This window comes from Anomaloglossus baeobatrachus, chromosome 1 (genome assembly GCF_048569485.1).
Source record: "Anomaloglossus baeobatrachus isolate aAnoBae1 chromosome 1, aAnoBae1.hap1, whole genome shotgun sequence".
Taxonomy (NCBI): Eukaryota; Metazoa; Chordata; class Amphibia; order Anura; family Aromobatidae; genus Anomaloglossus; species Anomaloglossus baeobatrachus.
In genome coordinates, this window is record NC_134353.1 from 737,351,615 (window position 1) to 737,363,807 (window position 12,193).

General features: G+C 44.4%; 1 protein-coding gene across 16 annotated transcripts in view; it reads left to right on the forward strand.

Moving 5' to 3' along the window:
- Positions 1–690: 690 nt before the first annotated feature.
- Positions 691–12,193, forward strand: part of NCOR2 (nuclear receptor corepressor 2) — a 601,679-nt gene continuing 590,176 nt past the window's right edge. For all 16 annotated transcript variants that reach the window (XM_075322517.1, XM_075322568.1, XM_075322586.1 and 13 more), the window contains exon 1: positions 691–954. The gene's annotated coding sequence lies outside the window, so the exon portion shown is untranslated. The remainder of the gene's footprint in view (positions 955–12,193) is intronic.

Here is a 12,193-nt window from a genome sequence, read left to right on the forward strand (position 1 = left end):
CTGCACTTACAGAAATTTACCATACATTAATGACTTCTTGAGTCATAGACATGTCGGGTGCATTGGTGCCATGGATGAAATGTCATGGCGATAACGTGATGCCACCTCCACATTTTCTTGGGATCTCAGCAAGTGGAAAGGGAACATCAGATGGATTTATTATCCCACGTTAAACCTGAATGCCAGATCGCTTCCCTCGCTCGCCGTTATAGATTGTAAGCTCTGTGGGGGCAGGGATTTTATAGGACTATATACTGCATTGCAGCAAGTCTTATTCGGTACAGTATATCCCTGCACTATATAATGGCTGGCACATTGTAACTGAAACATGGCACCAGAGGTAGCTGTCATCCTAATCGTGCTACCCCATATGTACAAACTGCTATTCATCACATATTTATTTATATAGCGCCAACATGTGCAGCAGCACTGTACAAGTAACCCCTATCCTTTCTAGGTTTAGATCTCAGGTGCACAAACAGTTAAAAGAATCAGGTGAAAATGTTCCATTGAAATCCACGATACAATGTGTCATGTAGCAAAATGTATAAATAAAAATGCCACATAAAAATAGTGAGGAAAGCAGAGAGCTGCCCCTTTAAGAAAAGCCCAGGGAGAAATGTGAAAGCTATTTGTTTGGTGTAAGCCTTGCTTGGAGCCGTGCCATCAATCTCTTGCAGAATCACAGACACAGAAGGAGCCAAGCAAAGCATGATCACAAACTTGCTGCTCTACAGAGCAAAGGGAAGCAGCCCCAGCCAGACATCTTACCCAGCGCCGGGGAGACAGCGAGCAGGATCTGTGGATTTACCCTTGTTCTAGGGGAAGAGGAGCCGCTGGAGCTGGCCACGGTCTGCCTGAACTAGCCCACGGGTGAAGTGGCTACTGCTGACACTGTGATCTGCTATAGTGGCCGCAGGGCGTGTGGGGGAAAGAGCCATTATGGATCCAGAGGTAAGAGGGGAAAATGAGCCCTTTCCAGGGGGAGGCTGCAGACAGGAGCATGATGATGAGTGTTCTTACCCTGTGCATATGTGTTTACAGTGCGGCACCGGGGAGGGGGCTGCGTTAACCCCTGCAGTGGAGGATGTGCTCAGACTAGTTCATGGAGGGACAGCTGCCCTCATTCCTCTGCAGCATTTCCTCCTCCCCAGCTGCATGCAGTTTGTGCTGTGGCCGGATCTCAGCGTCTCCCCTCCCTGTGCCGGGAACTTCTCCCCGAGTGGCCTACAGGCAGCAATGGCTCACAGTGGAGTGTAGACAGGGCTGAGCTTGTGAGGAAGGAGGACATGACACCGAGCTGCTGCAGGCTCTGGAGTTTGGCTGAAGTGTGTAACATTGAGGCCTAGTCCTGTCTTCAGCCACAGGGCAAGTTCATGAGGAGAGCCATATGCACAGGCTGGGAGGAATGACTGTACATGGAGGAAGATGCTGGCAGTCGTGTGTGTAGGATGGAGCTGTATGGGCAGAATTCTGGACATGGCACTGCGCCTAAGGCTGTGAGTGCCAGTGGTGGAGTATGGCAGCCAGAACCTAGAAATGTTGTTAGCCCATTAGCAACAACACTACAGAACTGCGCTCCTATCTGCATGGGAGGACTTGGGACAAGGTTTCCACCACTTTGACAAGAATGGGACGTCCGCTATCAAAGTGAGGGACCCTCGACAGGACCCCAATATGAAATCCAACATTACGGGGCGCTCCGTGAATTGTAGTCTCAGGTTAACTTTAATAGGGCAATAATATCAATCCCTCAATAACTGTAGTCACCATCATTTAATACACATATAAATAAGCATACTTAATATTGGGGTTAAGACGGCCCGTTATCAGCTCATGGAGTCATAGCCAGGCGCCCATTGTTGGCTTATGCATGGAATTGAGTACCCTGGCCAAAGCAGAGTGGCCTATTAGTTCCCCTGGCACTCTGGGCATATGCCCTGCCGGCTACCCAGACCCCATCAGTGGCCCAAGTCTACTACGGACAATGACCAAGTGGCACGGGTTCCTAGACGCAGGCCCCACATGATTCGAGGACTTGGCGTATAAAATAATGTGGTTCAAAAGTCACCACGCTATACTGTGTATATCATTCATCTGCCATAATAAAACATATGGAGACACAGATGGGAGATATGAGCATTGTATGTAGTGACGTGACCAACAGAAAAGTAACAATTCACAGGTGCCCATGCATAGTGGTGATCACCGCAGCCATTCGGGAGCTTCTTGGTGGCTTTACTTAAGCATGTTTTTATGAAGTGTTTTTAAGATAAAAAGGAAAAAACTTGTGGAGACAAATTACTGGATGATCTACCCTCCGCATGCGGAGTTTTATCCCCCACCCCACAAAAATGAAACTCTACAGACGCAGAGAAATTCATTGACAGAAAAAAAAGACTTGAGGCCCACCAGCCGATAATCTGTCCGATTCTAGCGATACCGACCCATCGTCCAATATAACCGCGTAATGTGAGTGTTCAGTCCCTCAACTCAATGTGTCCAAAAATGCCCGCTCATCAGGCATGAGATCATTTAGGGAGGGAAAAAAAATCTTCAATGTTCAATCCTTGTATTATGTATCTGGAGATTATTTGTGTTTTTCACTATTTGACCAATAACAGGAGGAAATTCAAGGCCTATAGGATTTTGTGAGAACACATTATACGATGTCGCTATTAGTGGTGAGCGCTACCATGCTCGGGTACTCTGTACTCGTAACGAGAAGTTGGATGCTCAGATGGACGTGACTTGAGTACTCGAGTGTAATGGAAGTCACTGGGGAAATCTTGCAGAAAAATGCTCGAGTTTCCCATTGGCTTCCATTATACTCGGGTTTTCTAGTTGTGCCCATCAGAGCATCCTGCTGGTTATGAGTACCGAGCACTGGAGCATGGTAGTGCTCACGCATCACTAGTCGCTATTAACCATTTAATTCACGATTCTCGTCCTCTATAAATTCTTGTCTGACGTTGTTTGCTCATCATGTGTTGTAAGCGAAACCTACAAGAAGCCGCTGAAAACGCGTGATGTCACTGAACAACAAATGTGCCCCAATAGGACTGATGGAAATGTAATGTTACTCCAGGTGTTGTGGGAACTTATTTTTTATTTTTTGCGTCTATGCTCATGGTGGTGTTTCTTTGCACAAAGGGAACCTTTTCTGGCAGATACGGCTTCTTTTGGCTTCCCTAATTATATGTAGTTCCTTCAGCAGAAAGCTAAAATTACAGAGAAATAGGCTTTCCTCCTAAGGTAGGGTTTGTAGCAAAGGGAGGCTCACAAGCTTTGATGTTGTAAGGTCTCTTCTTGCCTCTGATGGATCCATTCATGTTCTTGGCACAGAGCATTTGGCTTTCACAACTAGGGATTGAGACGCGTGAATGACGGCTTACAAGGGTTGTCCAATGACAACTGCTTTCTCTAGAAGGAAATATTGATGTCCTAGAGGGGGTGGGGGCAATCGGCACCGTTCAAGACGCCTCTATGAGCTGTAACAGAGATCCTGAAGAGCGGCTCTAGAGCACCCAGCCTGGCCATGTAGGCTCTTGGCTACAGCGCCTGTCTCCGGTAGCAGCTGATGGCCAGCAGTTCAGCTTCAGAAACCCCCTGGCAATCAATGATCAGAACCGAACTGTTTGTACATGTGTGGGCAGCCGCTGCGAGATACAGTAACCACGTAATCTGACATTTGTCGCACTCCTTTCACATGTTCATTAGGAACAAATTACAGACGGTCACGGTCATTATTATATATTACTAAAATATGTGCTGGAGCACGAGATGAGAGATTTCAGCAAAATGTGGGCTTTGTGTGAACTGTTAGTGAAAAATACACTGGTTGTGTCGGATTTTACCATTCTATTGCTGGTTATATTGTATGTACATATACAACTCTGTCATTTCTAAACTATTATAGATCTGGATATACAGAATAAATAATGTAATGCGCAAATCAAGAGCGTAAGATCATTACTTTTCATATTCTCCTCTTGGGTTCCAGCAAAATGTGTTCACTGTGGCTCATAGTTTTTCTGTTTTACAGAACCTGTGTAGTAATATGTATTTTTATTTTTAGTTTTTCTCTCTATTGGCTCTGCTGTATTATTTTTGATGGTACAGAGCAACTAAAGCCTGATGGAAAGGGACTAAAGTGTCATTCTTGGGCTAGTTTCATACATCCGGCTTTTCGCCGGATTCAGCGCACTCCAGTACAGCGTATACAGTACAATGGCAGCACGACAAGCGCTGGTCACATGCTGTCATGTGACCGGAGCATGTGACCCGGAAGTTGCGGCGCTGCCATTGCACTGTATACACTGTACTGGCGTGCACCGAATCCGGCGAAAAGCCGGATGTATGAAACCGGCCTTAAGGGTGAGTGCATGCGATCAGGGTTTTTAGAGTTTTGGACACTTCGTGTTTTTTCACTGCGCCCAAAACGTTGTGTTGCGCAGTGGATGGGATTTATAGAAATCTCCTGCACACTATTCTTGTTTTCGCCGCAGCGTAAACTGATGTGTGGTGCAGCTTTCCTAGCTGCAGTACAACAATTTAATGTGGCGGAGACTCGGGTTTTCTCCTTGGTGAGAATACAGCTAAAGTTCGCAACTGCCCAAACCCTGGTTGTGCGCACAGGCCGTTGCGCTCCCTTAGGCTGCTTTCACACATCAGTTTTTTGCCATCAGGCAAAAACACGAAAAAACTGATCCAGCATCTGTTGCTGCCGGATCCATTTTTTCCCCCCCCATAGAATTCTATTAGTGCCGGATGGCCTTGTGTTCCATCCAGCTTCTGCTGGATCTGGCAATATTTGCTTGTCCGGTGGCCGGATGGAACGTTTAAGTGAACGTTTTTGTCTACGGCGAAAAACAGATTGCGTTGTACAGCGTGTTTTATAATGGAAGCCTATGGCAGCCGGATCCATAGTCAGCCGTCATATGCCGGAATCTGGCGCCGGTTTCCATTTTTTTTTTTAAACTGAGCATGCTCCGTATCAAAACGGATCCATCAAAAAACTGAAGAATCGGATGGAAAAAACTGATGCAACAGATCCGTCACATCAGTTTTTTTTGCCTGATGGCAAAAAACTGATATGTGAAAGCAGCCTTCGGCACCTTTCACACGTCAGTGATTCTGGGACGTTTGTGCTTTTTTTTTTTTTTAAACCTATCAGAATCACTGACATACGCAGACCCATTATAATGAATGGGTCTGCTCACACGTCAGTGATTTGTCACTGCACGTGTCTCCGTGCAGCATACCCGCGTGTGCGTGATTGCCGCACGGAGACATGTCCATTTTTTTTCTGGCATCACTGATGTTCCACGGACCACGCAGTGGTGTGATCCATGAAACACGTGCCAGAAAAAAACGTGCTTTTAAAATAATAAACATTTTAACTCACCCGGCGTCCAGCGATGTCCTCTGCAGCCCGTTCTCCCTGCGGCTTCTAAGCCGGTTGATTACTGTCGCGCATCTTAATGATGCACGACACAGCCGACCCGGAAGCAGCTGCTGCAGGGGTCACCGCCGGCCGGATGCTGCGTCGCGGGAGCGATCAGCACCATGGACAGCGGGAGCGGCCGCAGGTGAGTGAATCTCTAAGTGCAATCACGGGCCACGGAGAACGGAGCCCGGATTGAGCTTAGACAACCCACGTGTGCCGAGATTCACGGCACACGCAGGGACTGTGCGTGTTTTACACGCCAGTGAAAAACGTCTGTGTTTTTCACTGACGTGTGAAACGGGCCTTATGGAGAACACTCGCAGCCCCGCAGGAGAGGGGGCTTGTCCTAATTATGTGCACATACAATAGGTTATGTTCACACTGTTTTTGGTGGTGGGGGGGGGGGGGGTTCACATACGTTGTTTGCACGTTTTTTTTTTTTTATTTTGTTTTCTTGTTGCCTCTTTGCCTGTTTTTCTTTTTTACACCACAGAAAGCGAGTGGAAAAAAAACTACAGCTTTTTTTTTTTTTCTTCTAGTGAAAGAAACTAACTTTATGTAAACATGTACTGTAGACAATTGACGCCAAAAAATTTTTTTTTTTTTTTTTTTTTCTTCTATACTGTCAATACATTAAGTTTTACCACCAAAAAGTCATCAAAAACACCCTGTGTGAATATAGCCTTAGGGTATGTTTACATGTTTACACACTGAGGGGGGGGGTGTCAATAAAAGCAGCACCTGCTTTTTGGAAGCAGCCCTTTTTTTTTTTTTTTTTTTTTTTTTGCACGTCACGTTTTTGCAGTCTCATTGCTTTCAATGATGAAAAAGGCTGCTGAAAAAAATTGACATGCGACTTCTTTCAAAAAAATGCAGTAGTTTTCCACTCCAGTGTGTGAGATTTGATTTCTGAAATCTCAGAGCTTTTGCTAGTAGTGTAAAAGCAGCTTTTAATTTGCATAAAATTCATGAAAAAAGCAGCAAAGATGCAACGTGTGAACAGGGCTTAAAAGCTGATCAGCCATATGACCATTTGTGTGTTTCGCTCGCTCCCTATCGTAGCCCTACATGGTGGGTGATCCCACGACAAACTGTAAAAAAAACTTTTGTGTTTGATCTCATTTTTCCCTTGTGTAAACCTAGATTTGCAGCCGACAATAGTGGAAACTAGAGTAAGGCTGGAAACACATCTATGCGTGTAAAATCGGTCCAAGTTGGCTGAAAAAAAACTCGGCTGATTTTAGTTCACGTTAGGTCAGAGTGCAATGCAAGTGCACTGCGATCCTGAGATTTTTCTCATGATTGCAGTGCGTGTGTGGTTTGTGTGATTTTTTTTTTTTTTTTTTTTTTTTTTTTTTTCTGCCATTCGGCCCTGCTACATGGCCGCTGACAGCAGCCACAGACAGCTATGTAGCAGATCTGAATGGCAGATGACAACAGACACAGACAGAGCCGCACGATCAGAATGAACTCAGATGAACTTCACCCAACTTCATTGTCATGCCGCGGCTCTGTCTGTGCCGCGTCCTGATTAGCGGTCACCCGTGAAGCACTCACCGGTGACAGCAACTCACCTGTGACTTCATCGCTGTCACTTGGGAGACTTGCTGTCACTGTTGGAGGATCCAGCGGTGGCCGCGAGTTACCTGACTGACATCAGCTGATCGCGCTTCTCACCTCAGTAGCTTCGTGGAGGTGACAGGAGCGGCGGTGTCTTCTGCAGCTAAACCGACGCTAAACCATAAATATAGTAAGTTTTGTCTGGCTGCACTTGTCTCCCACATGTTGAAACTGCTTTTGGTGCAGTCTAATATGGTCACTCTCTGTAACGTGCCATCTTTTTGAGTGGGCTTTTCTATTATTTCAGCATACAGCCAGCACTATATGTGCTTGAACGTCTATTTTCTCACTTCCTAGCATGCATATTGGAATAGGAGAAATGTATATTGGCAGCATGAAATTTCACCAGTCAGGACAAGCTACATATCAGGAGTGTTTCCACTCAGAAAGCTTCCAAAGAAAGGCAATATATTTACAGAAGCCGTGCAACCACATGGGAAAGAATTCAAATTATGCAGCTTAGGATTTCTTCTAATAAAAACTACAGCTTGTGGGGTTCATGAGCTGTCGAGTATATTACAACCGCAGTGAAGTAACTGCTTTTTAGCATATTTGTGTAGGTTGATAAAGATATAGGATCAAGGTCAACCTTTCTTGACTAGTAGTTACACATTTTCTATCCTAGATTATATAACCCATTATGTCTTTTTTTTTTTTAAACTCTAATAAAGTGTCTGATTACCACCACTTGTGATAGGGCAATGCAGTTTTATTACTGTAACAGTAAAGAATCCTTTCCTATTTGCATGCTGGAATTGCCTTTCACCCACATTTAGGCTATGTGCGCACGTTGCGTAATTACATGCAGTTACGCTGCGCTTTGTAGCGCAGCGTAACTGCATGCGTCCTGCGTCCCCTGCATAATCTATGAAGATTATGCAGGAGCCGTGCGCACGTGGCGTCTTAGAGCGCAGCGCTTCGGCTGCTGCCCGAAGTGCGCGTTCTAAGTGGTGACATGTCACTACTTCCATGCGCTTTGCCGGCAGCTCCAGCTCTGTCTATGGGAGGAGCTGCAGTCAGAGCGCATGGAATCTGCTTTTTTTTTTTTTTTTTTTTTACTACGGACATTTTCTGCAGCGATTGGAAGCGCACGTGTGCTCTTCAGATCGCTGCAGAAATGTCTGCAGTGACTGTACGCAACGTGCGCACATAGCCTTAAAGAATGTCCCCTGGGCCTTTGTAAGCTTAGCTTGGCGATCTACAGTAAATATAAGTGAATGTTCTGACTGTTTTCTTGCGCGTTGCAGAATAGAATTATAGCCGACAATCTTTAAAGTAACAGCTGCATTGTTATTGTATTGCTGTTTTTTCCATTCTTTCTGTTGTGTTTCGTTATCTTAAGAATAGAGCCTGCTTTTGTTTTTTAAGTTTTGCATACTTGCCAACTTTTTAGTTTAGTCACTTAAAGGTTTTCCGCCACTGTTTGTGTATTTGGAAGGGTTTTCATGCTATTCTGGGTGCATCGTTCATGTTCACAGAAGGCAGCCATTAGGTGTTGCTTCATTTCGAGCCAGTGACATAGCTCCGCCATAAAGTAGTTTGAATTACTACTTCCGAGTTAATAAGTTTCAAGGGACTTGGCATGCTGAAATGTCTGCATTTTGCAGAAGTGTCCTTTCTGTATTGCTGACAGTTACACCCAGGATTGCTGATCTGAAAACATAACCATTTTATAGCCGCTTGTAGCATAAATATCAATTATTTCAAAGTGCCGCCATCCGCACATACAGAGAATACAATAAATCTCAAGTACACCGAAAGCAGCATAAAATGTATTTTTCTAAAAGGGAATGCAAAATTGTGACACGTTACGGATGCTGGGAAACACTTTCAGTTTGCAGCTATATACTGTACGGTACTTGCCTGCCTAGAAATAGGCACTGCTACAGAAGACTCTCAGGACCGAGGCCTGTCAACCTCCAGTTCTGACGATAGGACACTGGTAGTGGATGAGCGAACCCGAACAGTATAATGTTCATACTGAACGCGGACTTTACAAAAATAATCAGTGTTCCAGTTTAGGTGCTTTTATCTAGGCACAGCCTCAATTGAGCATCGCTGTGCTCGAGTACACTCTGTTCTCAGTCCAGTGCGAGCCGCATGTTGTGTTTGGTTCACACTGGGGGGGGAGTTATTGGATATAGTGTGTAGACTAAAATATATTCAATATTGGGGGGAAAAAACCCAAAAACCCTCCCTCCCCCGGAAGTGCTCTGTTTATGGCTGCTACATGAGGACAGAGAGGCCAAACTGCCCAGTCAGTGACTTCCAATGGGGTTCAGGTCAAGTCCAGGTCCCAAACTGAACTTGATCTAACGTCCAGCTGAACCTGAGCGAAACACTATTGGACTCTTTCCAACACGGAGCACCGGTTACGTTATCTATTATTACACTAATAGTGTGTGTATGTATGTATATTATATATTTATTTAATGTATGTCACTTTAAGGTCACTTGTCTGTGCACAATTGGAAGGGGGTTGTAACAGTATGTCATATTATTTCACATATTATTCTGCATCTGGTGGGATAGCTGAGCGTCTGTTGTTTCCCTCTGTAAGGCTGGTTTCACACATCCGGCATTTTGCCGCTTTGCTGGATCCGTCACACTCCAGTACAGTGCAATGGCATCGCGGCAAGCTCCGAAAAATGCTGTCATGTGACCTGAGTTTGCCGCGTTGCCATTGTACTGTATTGCACTGTACTGGAGTGTGACTGATCCGGCAAAGCGGCAAAATGCTGGATGTATGAAAGCGGCCTAAGGGGCCTCCCAGATGTACAAGCCTGCACACTGGCCGGAGACTACCCTCCTTCGTACTTGGAGTTACATTAAACAGATGTTTAAGGGGGTGCGACGTGATCACCTCTCCTCATCCAGGGGGCTGATTCCAAAAGAGGTAGAAAAGCGAGGAGACCTGTTTGAAGGCAGATGCTGCTATGACATGGAGGCGAGAGGATCCTTTGTTGCAGCCATTTCCTGGTGCCCATGGATGGACTGCAGCGTTTTGTGCTGGATGCATGTTCTACAGGAATGATATCCGTCGTCTGGATTGAGGAACTATCCTAAGGACTATTGTTTCCGGCTGGAGCTGGATGCATACGCTACCGTCATGATATCTGTCATCTGGAGGCGCATAAAGACCATGGTTGCTGTAAAACCACGTGTATAGAAGAAATAAAAAATTGTTGCATCGTTAACCTTCCTAAAATTATTTATACAACCCGCCACCTTGTCTTTACAAGCCCCCTTTGTGAGATTTGCATACAACAAAGTTTTTGATCAGCTGACATTATTGATGCCTGTTGGATTCAGTTGACTATTCGTACATGAGACTTAAGGCAGATTGTTGTATAACTGAAGTAAATAGTGTAAAATGCTGCACGATTTTTTTTTGCCAATTTTTGATGGAATCTGCAACTGAGGTTTGTAATGGAGCCTCCAACACTGAGGGGAATGAGCCTAAGCTTAGCCCATTAACAACTGATTTCAATGTCAGTAGTAGTAGTAGTAGTTGGGTGAAAAACGAATTTTCCTGGATAAAGGAGTTGTTCAGGAGTTTAGGAAATTAACCTTACAGGAAATGTGAAAAAGCAGCCAATATTTACTTGTTAAATCTCCTGCCACGCAGGTACTGAAACTTTGTTTTGTTTGTTTTATTTGCCTTTTTTTCTGCCGCAAAGACATACCGTAAGTTGCATCCAGTCAATGTCCTCGGCATTCTCCTGCTATAGATACTACGGTAGTATATCCCTGAGGCCAGTGATTGGTTTTGTGGGTCACGTGGATGTAAGGCATGCCATCGCTATAGAAAAATTAAGGTAACACCACCAGAGTGTTGGCAAATCTTTATCAGGTGAGCAATGGCGGCATCTCCTGTTTAGTTGAAGCAATGACCTTTTTTGATTTTTGTACGCCCCTAGTTTCACACTTGCGTTGAACGGCATCCGTTGCACTGCGTTGTGTGACGGATGCAACAGATGCGTTGCATATAATGGCGCAACGGATCGTACAAAACAACGGAAAGCTTTTTTTTTTTTTTTTTTTTTTCTCCCTTCTTTACAGTTTTACCGGCAGCAGACTATTGTGAACGATCAGCTGAGCGCTCTCACATGCCGGCGGCCGGGCGCTCAGCTGAGGGCTCTCACATGCCGGCGGCTGGGCGCTCAGCTTAACGTTCGACCACTGAGAGACAAAATAAAGTTTGATATTTTTTTTTTTTTTATTTTTTTTTTTTTTTTAAAAAAAAAAGAGCATGTGCAGTGAAATCCTACAGATTGCGCTGCTCAAAAAAAGTTACATGCTGCGTTCCTTCCGCCTGACGCAGCGTCAAAATAACGATGCTGCGTCGTCCAGTGGATGCAACGCTAACACTTGCGTTACAGTGCGTCGTCCATACAAGTCTATGGAGAATAGCGTAGTGCGTTAATGGACTGCGCTATTTTCCATAGTGACGGACTGCGCTGAACGCAAGTGTGAAAGTGCCCTAAAAGTTTGACTTCTTCTGTGAACTGTCTTGTGAATCACAGCTTTAAAATGCAGGTCCCAAAGAAATTGCGGGCAAGAAGTTGGTTGGTTATAGTTGTCATGTTTCACAGAACATTTTAGGTCTACATAACTTTTCTCTTTAATAAAATCTATTGCTGTGAATGAAGCTTTGATCAGATTGCCATCTGTGTGAAAGAAGAAACGTACATTTTCTTAATACTTTCACTTACCTGCAAGCTGCGTCCTCTGCACGGCTGCTTCGTGGGCAGGAACACAAGTGCTTTGTTAATGAAGAGGTTAGATTTTTGATTAGTGTAGGGACATTCTGTACCACTTTTTGTGTAATGGAATAAAGGCTTACCTTGCCAGAAATTCATCCAATGTACAGACAAGCTCTACCGCTTAGATCAGCTTGGAGAACTGAACAGCTCTTCCTTTAGTACCCTGGATATCGTAGATGTGTGGTCAGCACGATTCAGAGTTTTTAAGTTGTCTTTATGTGTGATATATATATATATATATATATATATATATATATATATATATATATATATATATATATATATATATATATATATATATATATATATATATATATATTAAAAAAAAAAATCATTGTGTGATGGCAACAAAAATATT